A 13,742-nucleotide genomic window follows, 5' to 3' on the forward strand; every position below is an offset into this window, starting at 1 on the left:
GATGTTATGCTACTCGTCTCTGGCCGGACGGAACTCCGGCCAGAGTTACAGTAAGACTAGTTTGTCCTTAACAACTGCAAATTAGCAAAAGACCTGCATATCTGTTCTCCACTGGAAGACAGACATTTTACCTATGAATGAAATGTTATTTGTTACTGTTTTCTTGGTTCTAAAGCTGTCCACTTTCTCTTTGCGAAATTTCACAACAGCCTCAAATGGCTTCAGATTTATTAAGTTTCTTGCTTTTACCAATTTGATTTCTATGAAACCATACAGTTTATTGGAGAGAGAAATAAAATTCAATTTGGGAGAAACGACGAGAAAGAAAAGGCTAAGCAGTAAATGTGCACGTCGAAGGAAGTTTATTAATCAATAATTTAACAGAAAAGCTGACGTTGCCAATTGGTCAACCAGATGGGAGAAAGCGAGAGAGAGGGAGAGAAGGAGAGGGAGGTGGCACGAAGCCCCTTTTCTCTGTAGACATTCGCACTCATTTAACAATTTTACGCTTCGTTTAAGAAGCGTAAGAGGGATTGGCAGAGAACTCTGAAGGGTTCATTCTACCGTTCCACCGTTCTAGCGCGCTGGTTCTTAGATTCCCAGGAATCCTGTGTTTTCTGTGGGTCCAACCATTTTGTGGAAATAAAAAAGCATTTGCATGGCTTTCTTAGTTAACCTTTTTTCGCCAGCCGGTACCCACATCTCCGCTGAAAACTAAGCGCCAGTTGTGGCCCTCCCCCCGCCCCTCCCGGGCTGCTCCTTCGCTGCCAGTTGAGCGCGCACAGTTTCCCATCGGAAATGATGACATTTCGTCTAACTTTGTCGCCGCGGTGTGCAGTCGCATAGAAATGCTGTAGGTGTCTGAGAAGTGGCGTGGTCGTACATTGAGGAGAGTTGCGACAGCGGCAAAATGAAAATTTTCGCTTCCAAGGGAGCAGCGGAAATTGCTAAAATGTTCTTGGCTTCCCTTCGTTCCATTCGGCTTCGGAGCACTGTGCCGGGCGCCACGGAATTGAAATTGTGGCCAAATGTTGTCGCCATCATTTTTATTGATTTCCTTTACATACTTGTTGTATTTCATCTTTCTTCGCTTCGCTTTTCGCTTTTCTTTGCAGCTTTCGGCGGAAGGAAGGTAGCAAAATGTTATTATCAATTATCATTTATTATTGCGGGCCATTGTGAATTTTTTCGCTTGGCTGAATATATTTTCTTTTCCTCTGTCGACATTTCCGTGAAACTGTTTTCATAATATTGTATGTGCAGTTGTGTTTGCAGAAGAAGAAAGGGCTTCAGAATAAGTATCGAAATGGTACAACAAGCTGTGTACAACTACGAGTATCTGTGAGTATTCCGAGCTCTTTGAATGAAACATAGCCGACGGAAAAGCCCTTTGTAATATAATATACCATCTCAGTCGGGCAAACAACAAGTCCGAATACCTAATATATGCATGGCGATACATGCTGATAGCTGTTCAACAATTTTTCATTGCTTATATTGTACTTCAAACCCGCACTTGAGAAAGTCCTTTAGGTCCCGACCGTCCCGTCCCGTCCCGTCCCATTCAATAGAAATGCAAATTATATTCTGGACTTGCTGCAAGCCCCAAACTAAAATTAGACCCTAATCAATGGGACTATTGTTTACTTTGCTCACAGAAGCAGACCGAAAGGGCAACATTGCTCATATCCATAGGCCCATACGCACGGCACCCGAGAAATTACATATTTATTCTGAGTATCGGCCCGGGCCGGCCCTTCCTTTTTATTTTCCACCGAAAATTGTTTGGTATTTTGTTTTCGCCAATCGGGTTGTGGCGTTCGAAAAACACACGGATACCGTATAACTTCCTAGGTACACATTTGTTGTTATGCGAGATGTTTTTGATTTTGAAGTGACCAAAATATGTTCACAAGTTGAGTGCTTGCGTTGAGTTGAGTGGGTGCCCTGAGCATATACGTATCTACAACTAGAGTCCCGAAACTAGCTGAATGAGTGCCTGTGCAATGGGACTGAACAGCGAATCAGTCTTTTTTCTGCATACAAATTACAAAACAAATCACTACTGCTATTTCCCATATGCTGCAGCCATTTCCCAAAGGCCTCACCGCTTGCCGTTTTCTGTTTAAAAACAAAGTGCTCTGTATACAGTCGCACATTCGAGTGTGATCACCCTGGGTGCAATTTGGGTTCGAGAGTTCAATAACGATTTGCAGAAGGTCCGACACAAGCACACACACACACACACACACACGTATAGAGAGCCGTCTCCAAGGGAACAGTCGGTCCGAGTACGTGCGTCCCGATCAAATAAGCTTTACAATTTTAGCATTAGCAGTCATACAATGCCTGCCGATGCCCAGCACTGCCAGCAATGCCCAGTCCAGCTCTGAGCACGTGTGGAGCGGTGTAACAAGAGTAGCAATTATAAACAAAGACAAGAACAAGGACAGGGGATGGCATGTCCGGTGGCCACTCCCACGCCACAGCCCAATATAATCAGCTTCGGTCGAAAAAATCTGTTTACAATATTCACAATTTTGTTTGTATCTCATATGTATGTAAGACCTAAAACTAGAAGTTGACTAAAAGTTTATTTTTATGCTGGAAACAAGTTAAATTTGCATATTTTTTGTCAGGTTTTTGTCCCTTTTCTGATGTTTCTTGCTGTTGGCCAATTTGTGGCCGAAGGAGATGCTCTTAGAGATGGTTGGGGGCTCGCCGCTTGCCACATAAACACTTCTGTGTTGAATACAATGAATAATCAATGAGCTTTGTCTTGCCTCCCATTGCCGGCCGAGTTGCCTCCGGCCCAAGGACCAGCAGCCACGTAAGTTTTCCGGATCCTGAAATGCTGAGATGCATGCTTTTAGGAGTAGCTCTTAGGCAAAATAGGCTTATGCAATATTTGTGCGCCAAGTGCGCTGTGCGCTCCTTTGCTCTTATGTAATATTTATTAGGGACTGGAATCCACCTTTTTAAAGAAAATGATTACCAAGCTTAGGTTTTTCGATGAAAAATATGTGAACAGATTAGTACTCGTAAATACTCGTACTGCTAAATCAGGATTATGCTTCAAAAGGAGATTTCCCAGAAGAAACTGTCACCGAAATCTATGCAGATGCAGACATATCGTAAACACGTACATATGTACATGCCTACATTTATTCAGGCAAAAATCACATTACCACATGCTGCTCTTGTTGGAATCAAATTATGTAATTTTCATGAGCAGCCCAAGTATGCAAATATTTGCCGAGCTCAAACATTTGACGAGCTCCACCGACAACGCCAACCTTTTGCCACTCGACATACAGAAGGAAAGCAACAACAATGAGTTAGCCGGGCAAAAAGGTCGTTAGATTGTTAACAAGTTCATAAAAAGACGCTGGCACACATACAGTCAGACACACACATAGGCGAGCCGGGCGGGGTGATGTGGGGCCAGAGCGCAAGGACTGCCTAAATACTATACGACGCGTCTCGTTGCGTATTTACAGAGCACTTTTTCCGTTTTTGCAGCAACAAAAATGCAAACAACACAGTGGTATAGCAGCATAGAAGCGGTGGAGAGCGAAGGAGAGCGGAGGAGAGCGGAAGAGAGCGGATAGCGAGAGCGTCTATGAATACGAGCATAAGTATAAGTATGCGTGTGTGCACAACAACTGAGCGGGGCACGGAGAGAGCTCCTGCGGTTGTTTGCATTAGGCAATTGATGTTTATTATTGCTGTTGGCGTCCTCGACGACGACGACGACTGGGGACGGACTCCTGCTAGCGCTTTGTTTGCATTTGCCGCTGCCGCTGCCGCTGCACACGGCCAGGCATCGCGCGCAACAGTTAAAGTAGCTTTAAGCAAATTAAAGCCCTAATGAATGCATCGCGTCCTGCAGCCCAGGGCTCAGAAATAAGGCTGCGTGCTGCCCCAGCACTACTTTAGAAATAGTTTGCCAACAGCAGAAACTAAAATCAATTTGAAACAGCACTGAAATATCTTAATATTAAATGCCGATTCATGGAAAGGCCTGGGAGGCCTGGGAGTCCTGGGAGGAGACCAAAATTAATTAAATTCGAACAAAACGGGAATTATTAATTATGTGTATTTTTTTGCAGCTTCAACTTTTTCATTTTATCAATTTAATTTTCAATAAATTTGTTTTATTAGGCTTGCATTGAATAATTGATAATTAAAAAATGTATAATTAAATATCCATTGTAATGTTCTTTTAGAACGGCCTATTGCCAATGTTAAAGTATTCATAATTTATTATCTGAAATCGTAATATAAAATATGTTTTTATGCACTTGTTTAACCGAATATTACTCAGCACATATGTGCAATCCACCTGTTAAAGGTGCTTTCTTAGTCCTTATCCCATTGTGGATGCTATCCCCCCATCTCGTACGAATGTAATTCCCACATACAACTGTAGCTGCCACCCATTGTTGCAAACATTCACACCGTACACTGTCCGCACCGCACCGCACCAGTGAAAAAGGGAAACTTTTAATTAAATTGAAAATATTTATTCAACATTTATGGAGACAGCAACAGTAAAGCCGAAATTGCTCTAAAATATTGAATTATTTAGAGGTACGTGGCGGAACGCACAAGTGTTAATAATTGAAATACTCCTACCAACGGGAGAGTACCAAAGTTTAAAAGAAAAACTTGTAAAGCAAATAGGCGGAAAACTTTTGGCGGTGGCCAATTAATAATGAATCGCAGGCCAAAAGGAAGACGGCAAATCAACGTCCAGCGACTAATGATGCGTCCCACTTATCCAAGAGAACCCAGAAACCAAAAGGCGACGGCCACCACGTGTAACAACAAATTACCGCCGTAAAGGCGAACGACTTGCCAGATAACCAGCGACCCTGTACGGAAGGCTAAAAGTGGCCAACACGAAGGTAAAACGTTTCTTAAAACTTTACCCAAAGGTCGTTCCACGGATTTTGGCGGGGTCAGCGCTTGATTGAGCACCAGAAAACCTACTACTATTTCCCAACCCGGAATGGTTAGCAATTTTTGGGTATACATTTTCAGCTAGCATACTCGTATATCCATATTTTAGATAATTTTCTTTCCTTTTCTGCCTGGGCGTGTAATTAAATTGTAAAATTAAGTTTCCACAGAACGGTATGCGGGGGGGGCGGTCATGAAAAGAAGAAAGGAAGGAGAAATTGAAATTTCCTTTTCCCATTTGGGTCTGGCAATGTGGTTGTTATTGTGCCTGTTTTTGCTCGTGGCTTTCACATTTGGCTGATTCGCTAATAAATTATTGTGAGCCTGTGAAAACTTTGCCAGTGTAAAAAAACGATTCTCACAAAAGGCAATGCTTTATGTTGCTCCTGCGATGTTGATTTTCTTTTTTGGTCTTATTTATTACTAATATACGAAATATGGTCGATAATTTTCGCTTCAGCAACGCCGCATTACCTAAAATCCCACGAATGGCATAAACGCAATTAGATAATTACTTGTTTGATTAAGTATTCAGTAAGTGGGAATATTGTATTCTCTACTCTATTCTCCGAGGACTCAAGCCGTGCAGAAACTACTACTTCTTTGAGACTATTTGTACCTTGTATGTTAGAGTAAATAAACTTAGACTTAGAACATACTCAATTTCGTGTACATACTCCGCCTCTACTCAGAGGACGAACACCTTAGAAAACATAGTCGAAAACCATTACCATGGTACTCTTAAACAAAAGTGCTGAATGTCCTTTTGCTGGAGAAAAAACACCATAGACGGACAAAACTTCTTTTCAGCGCTTAACCAAAATTGTTGCTTTATTACGTGTTTATTGATATTTATGGCCCGTAACTAAGTTGAGTTCTTTAATGTTGTTCAACGTGCTTGATTTATGGTTTCGCCTAATGGCTAATCTTAGCACTGCAGTCGGTTAAGGGCTCGTAGTTTATTTATAGACTAATTGCCTTGATATTTTAATACCCATTCGAATAAATTAAGAGACTTTTAGCCTTTGCTGAACTGAAAAAAGGCTTGCAATAATAATTTAAGAGACCGTGTGCTGTTGACGTTGATTGCCTATTTAAAGCATCATTTGATAACTGACTAAAACTGATTGCTGACTTTCGAACTGTCAAGTGTCTGAATGGTGGGCACTAAGCGATAAAAAGTATAGAGCATAAGGAAGGAAATATATTGAAAATGCCCTCGCCACCTACACTCACAGACAGTCGAAAAAAGGCAGAAAAGGGCACCGGTTTAGGCCCACACAAAATCATGATGACATGCTATTAAATCAATACGAATCGAGTCGAAGACCTAAGCACATATGGGGGGGCTGGCCCATAAAAATATGCTTCCATTCCATTTGTAAACAAAGGAATTTCGTATTGCGTACATTTTAAGGCCTGCCAAAAAATGCCCCGGCGATGTCCTTATGCCACCACTGCCGATCAATCAACAAAAAAATCAAGCACCGAGTGCGTTAAAAACTACATTAGATTATAGAATTCAGATTGTCCAAAGTCTGACTTGAAACGGACTTAAAAGTTATAGCTAAGTAGTGGAAAAAATGGCAACAATTTAAGCCAATAGAGACGATAAGTCGACAGAGAGAGAGACAACCTTAGCTATGCCCAATAAAATCAGCAATGTGGAAAATGGTCAAAGCCATTCATACAGCTCAATGGAAAACTGAAATTATATATTAAATGTTGAAAAGAGGACGAAAGCCACCGCTGTTTCACGCTTCAATGATGCTTTCTTGACATCTGCGGGTCCCGGGCGGGAAAGTGATAAGCTTTGTTTCATTCCCGGTTCCATGGGCTTCTTTTTGTTGACAAGACAATTTGCAAGATACACATACATCTGTACATCTGTACATCTGTAGGCCAGGCAGTCACGTCAGAGCCTTCAGAGGCTTCAGAGCCCACAAACTCACACAACATACTCGTACGAAACCAAATAAAATATTAATGCGGTAGATCAAAGCGGCCATACCGTAAAACTTACAAACACATCCACGCATAAAGGCACCCGAAAAGTTTTATTTTGTTTTTTCTGCGTTGATCCAAAAGTCAATTTATGGTTTTCCACCCGCATAATTTCATTTTATTTGGTTGTTTCTCTTCTTTTTTGGATTCATATGAGTGAATTATGTGAAAGCGTGTATTTCCTTACGTTTCTTCCAGACGTCGTACATTTTGTTAAAGTAATTTTTCTCATTCATTCCTCTTTTTTGTTTGTACGAATCTTGCAAGTATAAAAGCACACATACAAATATTTAAAAACAAAAAAATATTGAAAAGAAAACAACACGGCGTATCGGGTATCATAAAACATACACATACTCCATACATCGATGTTGCGGGATGAGCTAAACTGCTGACAGTACTGACCAAAAACTAAGTCATCCGAGCCATTTATCAAAAATAATAGCCCAGCAGATAAAGCGCGCAAAACGGCTACAAAAAGGTGGCAACAAAGTAGAACCTCTCTGGCAAATGCAAATAACAACAAAACAAAAACGGGGAACCATCTTTGGCGAAAGAAGTGAAAGCCCCAGTACCTGCTATCTGGGAAAGTACTTACTAAATAATAGCACTAATTTTACAGTGGCAGTGGGTCCCCGTTAGTCGAAAACTACCTGTTTCCAGGAGTCTTAATGTCAGGGAGTGTCGGATATATTTCACCCAGTAAATTCTTTTAAATCTCATGTACAGTGCCGGACTTAAGTGCTGGCACAGCAGTAACTTTTCAGTTAACTGCTGTTTTAAAAGAGGTTTTCCATCGCGATTTTCAAAAGAAACATAATTTAATCCGGTAAACAAATCAATTGTCTAATTTTTATAAGCATTACAATTTTTATACCCGATACTCAAAATGAGTATAGGGGTATATTAGATTTGTGGTGAAAATGGATGTGTGTAACGTACAGAAGGAAGCGTTTTCGACCCCATGAAGTATATACATATACTCTTGATCAGCATCAATAGCCGAGTCGATTGAGCCCTGTCTTTCTGTCCGTCCCTAACAGCGCCTAGTTCTCAAAAACTATAAGAGCTAGAGCAACGACATTTTATATCCGAACTTCTGTGATATGTCACTGTTACAAGTATATTTCAAAACTTCGCCCGCCCACACAAAGGGCGAAAATCATCCACAACTTTAGAAATACGAGATAACAGAAAACCCAGAGTCGTAGAGGAAAAATAATACTTATATAATAAATGTTTTGATCCAAAAATAATAATTATTTAATAAAAATCAAGAATAACAATTATACAATAAAAATCAAGAATAACAATTATAATAATAGTTATTCGATAAAAATCAAGAATAACAATTATAATAATAATAATATAAATAAAAATCAAGAATAACAATTATAATAACAATTATTCAATAAAAATCAAGAATAACAATTATAATAACGATTATTCAATAAAAATCAAGAATAACAATTATAATAACGATTATTCAATAAAAATCAAGAATAACAATTATAATAACGATTATTCAATAAAAATCAAGAATAACAATTATAATAACGATTATTCAATAAAAATCAAGAATAACAATTATAATAATAGTTATTCGATAAGAATCAAGAATAACAATTATAATAACGATTATTCAATAAAAATCAAGAATAACAATTATAATAACGATTATTCAATAAAAATCAAGATAACAATTATAATAACGATTATTCAATAAAAATCAAGAATAACAATTATAATAACGATTATTCAATAAAAATCAAGAATAACCATTATAATAACGATTATTCAATAAAAATCAAGAATAACAATTATAATAACGATTATTCAATAAAAATCAAGAATAACAATTATAATAACGATTATTCAATAAAAATCAAGAATAACAATTATAATAACGATTATTCAATAAAAATCAAGAATAACAATTATAATAACGATTATTCAATAAAAATCAAGAATAACAATTATAATAACGATTATTCAATAAAAATCAAGAATAACAATTATAATAACAATTATTCAATAAAAATCAAGAATAACAATTATAATAACGATTATTCAATAAAAATCAAGAATAACAATTATAATAACGATTATTCAATAAAAATCAAGAATAACAATTATAATAACGATTATTCAATAAAAATCAAGAATAACAATTATAATAACGATTATTCAATAAAAATCAAGAATAACAATTATTCAATAAAAATCAAGAATAACAATTATAATAACGATTATTCAATAAAAATCAAGAATAACAATTATAATAACGATTATTCAATAAAAATCAAGAATAACAATTATAATAATAGTTATTCGATAAAAATCAAGAATAACAATTATAATAATAGTTATTCAATAAAAATCAAGAATAACAATTATAATAACGATTATTCAATAAAAATCAAGAATAACAATTATAATAACGATTATTCAATAAAAATCAAGAATAACAATTATAATAACGATTATTCAATAAAAATCAAGAATAACAATTATAATAACAATTATTCAATAAAAATCAAGAATAACAATTATAATAATAGTTATTCAATAAAAATCAAGAATAACAATTATAATAACGATTATTCAATAAAAATCAAGAATAACAATTATAATAACGATTATTCAATAAAAATCAAGAATAACAATTATAATAACGATTATTCAATAAAAATCAAGAATAACAATTATAATAACGATTATTCAATAAAAATCAAGAATAACAATTATAATAACGATTATTCAATAAAAATCAAGAATAACAATTATAATAACGATTATTCAATAAAAATCAAGAATAACAATTATAATAATAGTTATTCGATAAAAATCAAGAATAACAATTATAATAATAGTTATTCGATAAAAATCAAAAATAACAATTATAATAATAGTTATTCAATAATATAGTTATTCAATAAAAATCAAAAATAATAGTTATTCAATAAAAATCAAGAATACAAATTATAATAAGAATTATTCAATAAAAGTAAAAATAATAATTATTCAATAAAAATCAAGAATACAAATTATAATAAGAATTATTCAATAAAAGTAAAAATAATAATTATTCAATAAAAAATCAAGAATAATAATTATAAAATACAAATCAGAAATTGGCATATATATATACTACAGGTATGTAGAAAATACCGCATATATGTACGTACATCTATATGTACTTATGTACGAGAGTTTCCCCCACGTATGTTGCGCACGTTTTCGGATGGTATTTTTTCCGAAAGAACTGTCTATACCTTCCCTGAAAAGGGTTATTTTGACACAGTTTACCCAGTTATATTCCGTGACAATTACGTAATCGCTAGACTGTACGGAGGCGATAAGAATTAAACCAAGCGGACGGAGTTCGAGGCATTGTAAGCTGCTTACTTGTATTACAATGAACCATTTATACCGCAAACAAAAAACCAACAAGAACGATGTAGTCTGCTGGCCTTTTTTCTTTTTGGCTAAGCTGTGGTTTAATGTCTCCCTTGATGCTTCACACTCCATGCCACGTTTAGCTCCTCAATGGTGCAAACTATCATTTAACGACCAAATCCTCAAGGAATACTCAACCAGAGTTAATCTACAGGTCTAATGGAAATTGATTTCCTAAGCCTCAATCAGCTAACTTTGTATGCAGATTTTCTTGTATTGCCTTTCAAATTATGAATATACCAGGGAAAAGATTTCAGAAAATGCACCACTGATTAAATGAATGCCCCAAAGGCATATAACTTGTATCATAATAAACTATGCAAATAAAATTGGTTATTCGTATAATTAGGCTCGTCTGTAAATGTGAGGCATACCAAGGATCGATGACATGAATTAAAGTATCTTCACCCATCGATTTCGTACTTTAAGCAACTGATTTAGAAGACAGTTAGATAGAAGAGGGGATAAAAGGATACATATTCCATTTGTATGGAATTCGCCAAGTACATTTGCACACGAATCCAAACTAAAGTCAGCCCAAGCCCAAGCCCAAGTATTATTGTTTTACCAGACGTGAAACGCGTATTAATAGTTGGGAAATCTTTAAGGAATCTCCGAGCATAGCAACAGCAAAACAAGAGTCAAAAACCGTCCTGTGCGTCAGCCACTCGCCTGACATACCAAATAACTTCACTTATTGTCAGTCTCTGGGGTTTGCTGTAGTTTGTGCTGAGGCCCAGACCAGGGGGCCACAGTACGACTACCCTAGGAACATTTAGATAATGTGTCAAATAGGCAATGAGGCATCAATAATTCTTAACGCGTTTGTGGTTCGGTCTGTTTGTTTTGAGCCTCACAGAATTTGGGCTTCTCTTATCGAATGAGCAAAACAAAACGAGGCTTTCTGAGTCAAAACAAAAACTATTTCCTTAGCTATGGCCATGCGCCGAAAGACTGGACTATGGTATTTTGATTTATGATGCTACCCGCCTGCCACACAGCAAAATATCTTCAATAGTTTATTCCATACCTGCATATTATTACACAAGAGATTATTGTTTGGTTTCACGTACCCCGCTTTTTGTACCCCCTACTATAAATAAACGTAAACATGTTCGTTGGTCCTTCAGACAAAAATAGGAAGGACATATTTCAAGGGAAACAATGAAATTGCCTGCCACTGACCTGCAAATACTTAGCCGATAAATCCCATATTGGTATTTGATGTGGCTGTACTTTTATGGATGCAAATTTGGCTGAGCTTTTGGCTTTCAGGCTTATGATGGGCATGAGATCTCTGGCCTCTGTCGCACATCGCTGGGAGACTACATTCGGGCTTCTTCCGTGAGAGGCAAATATTTACTAGCCGTATTGGTCCATGCCTTAAAAGCCGGGCAAGAAAACTTTACAACTGGAAACTGAAATTGCCAATGTAACCGGAGTTTTGAAGTTCTTCCTAAGTGATGTCATAAGCAGTCAACTCACAGCTCTGCCGGCCCTGTCATATTTGTGCGAAGCTTGGCCAACTTTTCCAGAAAACTTTCATAATGCTAAAACGGACCAGGGCGCAACACATAAATTGAAATACAAGCACACATATGTAGGTGCATTTAGATACCAGCAGCATTTAGAAGAATATACACACATATATATGTGCCTACATTCACCCTCGAGCCTGCGACTGGAAGCGAACCTTAAACTTCTGAGCTCCCAAGCGTATTCCCTGGGAAATATTTCTCTTAAAGTGCTTGGATTCTGTGCAACTTCCTTAGGCACACAAACTCAGAGTGTGTTTCATTATTTCTTTAATTAAAATGTATGCACGTTGAATGGGATATCATCGATTACATTTACAGCGCACACAAAAAAAGAAATCAATGTGTAAAGTCTCTACTGTTTGCTTTATTCCTTCAGAGGACACCAAAAAGTAGAGCAAAGCAAAAGCCAACGAAATAAACTTCCAGCCGCAAATCCTTGACAAATCTGCTGCATTGGCTTTGGCGGCCGTCCGTACAAGATAAATCTTTATTGCCTCATTTTGCTTGAAGTTGATTCTATTTTTATACCCTGCCGAAGGGCGTTTGAGTTTTATCTGAAAGTTCGCAATGCCCAGAAGGGAGCATTTCAGCTTCTAAACTTTCAGGCTAGTATATGAACAATATGTACATAGTTTCGCGATCAAAACGCCCGGAAGGATATACAGACAAGGTATTTGTATTTGTTAATCAACATGCGAGTGTGTAAGGGTATTCAGAAGGTTAGAGTTCGCTTTCTCACGAATGTACTTAAACATTTTTCATTTTATTCTTTTATTATGTTTGCTGACCTCCTCGGTCCTTCACTTTTTGTTTGCCGAACTAACGGTTCTTGTGTCAGTGTCTCTGAACTGCCAAAAAGTCAAGGGATCAAAGATAACATGACTGATGAAAGGCCAGCAGTGAAATCAGTTACAAACACATCACCAGGGCTATGTGAAAGTAAAAAAAAACCAACATTTTCAGTAAAAACGTGAGATATTTACAACACAGAAAATAGGAAAAAAGATACCAACACTTTTTGCATGAAATTGCGACATTTAAGTTAATATTTAAAGTTTATTTAACTTCCAGGTTGCAATAGTCAATTGGAGGTTCCAGAACAGTGAATACAGTTTATGAAAACAAACGAAGAACAGTACAGAATAAGGCTTACTACTTACGTTACGGCACGTTCGAAGGAAATGTCTCCATGTGGCATTATCTAGACAGCATCGCCATCGACAGCCATCTTTCGATCTGTTCTGTTATGCGCCGGCGGTGAGTACGTCCTTGTTTCTTGTTTTAGTTTCACTTTCTATATATTTCTTCGTCTACCACTTTATTGATTTAAAAAATTTTATTGTATCTCACTGATGAAATTATAAAAGGAAAACGGTAACATTAATCTCCGGATTAAGTGAGTAAAACTGTTATCTAAAGCTTATTGTTGATATTTTGCATATTCACTTGGTATACTATGTAAGTCCCCTATATTCAAATGTGTAAAATCATGGCCCTTCTTAGTTTTGTATTCTTCTATTCTTAGTTAGTTAGTTGGTTACAAACTTGACAGTTTCAACTTGAAATATAGCTCAATCTAGCCTTAACAAGCTAAACTAAAGACCAGAACTCAAATATAATGCCACGCTACTATTTAACGACACAAACCACACAAAAGATAAACTTTTCAGACATAAGTTTTCAGTATTATGGGTACCACAAAAAAGTTGCAATATAAACTAAAAACAGTAAAATTTTTTGAAAACTGTCTGAAAAATGCGCACATATATTTTCAAT

General features: G+C 36.6%; 1 protein-coding gene across 1 annotated transcript in view; it reads right to left on the reverse strand.

Moving 5' to 3' along the window:
* Positions 1 to 13,317, reverse strand: part of LOC6588962 — a 31,583-nt gene extending 18,266 nt beyond the window's left edge. Inside the window, exon 1 of the mRNA XM_002014386.2 lies at positions 13,127 to 13,317. The gene's annotated coding sequence lies outside the window, so the exon portion shown is untranslated. The remainder of the gene's footprint in view (positions 1 to 13,126) is intronic.
* Between the last annotated feature and the right edge of the window lie 425 nt (positions 13,318 to 13,742).

The sequence above is a fragment of the Drosophila persimilis genome, unplaced genomic scaffold (genome assembly GCF_003286085.1).
Source record: "Drosophila persimilis strain 14011-0111.01,24,50 unplaced genomic scaffold, DperRS2 tig00000191-arrow-pilon, whole genome shotgun sequence".
In the NCBI taxonomy this organism is placed as follows: domain Eukaryota; kingdom Metazoa; phylum Arthropoda; class Insecta; order Diptera; family Drosophilidae; genus Drosophila; species Drosophila persimilis.